Genomic DNA, 1798 nt, shown 5'->3' with positions numbered 1-1798 from the left:
CAAACGGTAAATCTGCTCCAAACATTTCCTAACTTTAATGTCAGTGTATCGACAGAAGTCAGAGACTCACACGGACGAACAGGAGCTCATTAGAAAACCACAATTCTGTAGATTAAGAAGAAAAAACGTCACATCTCTGACTCAAACACTGGTGGAGTAATGACGCTCTGAAGACAAGGTGATATGTGGAAGTGTACGCGCTCCCACTTCTCTTAGCTGATACCACAGTTGTTTGTTTTTCTCCATCTTCACATTTCTTTATTACTTGTGCTTTTAATTGTCATGACATTAACATGTAGAGTGTAATGCTTATGATGATGTTTCTATGTGAACTGTGTGAGAACTCCTCCTGTGAATGGAGCAGGAACTGTACAGTTTGTCTTTGTGCTGACTGTTTATAGTTTCAACACTGAGACAGGAAGCTGCTGATTCAACATCCGACTCTTCTGACAGAAAACTAGGGTTTCTTGGGAGGTGCAGTTTGTCCAGAAGTGTCATTTAAACAACATTTAAAAGATGAGACTGTCACTAAATATACTGTTGATGTTATATGGAAAATTAAAGATCATAATAATGAAATAAATCAAATAAATTATTGACCTGTGAATAAATTCATGAGATTTAAACTCAGCATCTTGGAAGCCACGGTTGTTTTTGGACACATTACACACACTAAAAGAAGGCTCTTACACCCGAGTGTGTGTGTGTGTGTGTGTGTGTGTTTGTGTGTGTGTGAGAGACCTACATGGTGTTAAGCCCGCCATATAATGAGCTATTAACTGCCGTCTCTTTTCAGCTCTCAGCCTGACTCCGACACAAATCCCCCCTTTATAATCCACCACACACACACACACACACACACACACACACACACACACACACACACACACACCATCTAGCTTCAGTTCACTTCCTGGTGTCAAATCACTGACAAAGACCTCTGAGGAGGGATGGTGGGGTGGTTACAAAAGCTGCAATCCAGACTGCAATATGTACACACACACACACACACACACACACACACACACAATAACAAAGCTCACATAGACCATGTTCACTGCAGCAGGTTTCAACAGGTAAAACTGTAGCGTTAGCAACAACCGATAAACACCTGTGCAAAGGTTCAGCTGTACAACTATCATGTCAAACATATCGTCATGTGATGAGATTTCCCTTTGAGCAGAGAGCCTGTTCTCCTGACGCTGTCTCTACCTGGGCTGCACAGACTAACTCTACAGTTAACGTGGACGTTTTGAGCAGAATGACTTCCCCTCTCTTGATTGGTTGTAGCTGTTTGATTCCTCCAACTTTACTGAAGCCCTTGTTCCCATCTCCTACATGAAACACAGCCGACTGTACAGAACAGAAGCCACTGATCAACAGCTGTCCAAGATCACCTGGGCAGCACCTCAGGTCAGCGATACTGTGTCTAGATTCTTCCACATCTCCGGAAATACTTCAGGGAAACAAAGAAACAGCAGTTTCTCAGGTTTCGGCTCTGAGTCGAAAGTCGTTCTTTGTCGACTAGCTTTCCTTTTAATGCTGAACACATCCTCACCTTTATACATTCTCAAGGATAACAAAACACTACTACTTTAAGGTTTAATTTCTCCTTAGCTCAGGGACGTACTTAAGGGTGTGCAGCACAGATCTCTTCAAAGGTTTCCTTTGAGGAACAATTTACGGCATTTACAGCAGTGAAAGAGATTTTACAGCAGTAAAATTGTCCCGTTTCCATAGAGACTGTTTGCTTGCTGCCATTAGCTTGTGATAGGCTGAGTGTTATCAGTTTTGGAAA

At 42.1% G+C, this 1798-nt stretch overlaps 1 protein-coding gene across 1 annotated transcript in view; it reads right to left on the bottom strand.

The window, feature by feature from the left end:
* LOC147819008 (neuronal PAS domain-containing protein 3-like) overlaps positions 1–1798 on the bottom strand; it is a gene marked incomplete at both ends in the record, with an annotated part of 42542 nt that overhangs the window by 39748 nt on the left and 996 nt on the right. The gene's annotated exons all lie outside the window — the stretch shown is intronic.

Source organism: Seriola lalandi, unplaced genomic scaffold (assembly GCF_002814215.2).
Source record: "Seriola lalandi dorsalis isolate HSWRI2012SDOR001 ecotype SW California unplaced genomic scaffold, Sedor1 jcf7180002054363, whole genome shotgun sequence".
Taxonomy (NCBI): domain Eukaryota; kingdom Metazoa; phylum Chordata; class Actinopteri; order Carangiformes; family Carangidae; genus Seriola; species Seriola lalandi.
The sequence above is the reverse complement of the archived record's forward strand: the minus strand, read 5'-3'. Positions and strand labels throughout refer to the sequence as shown.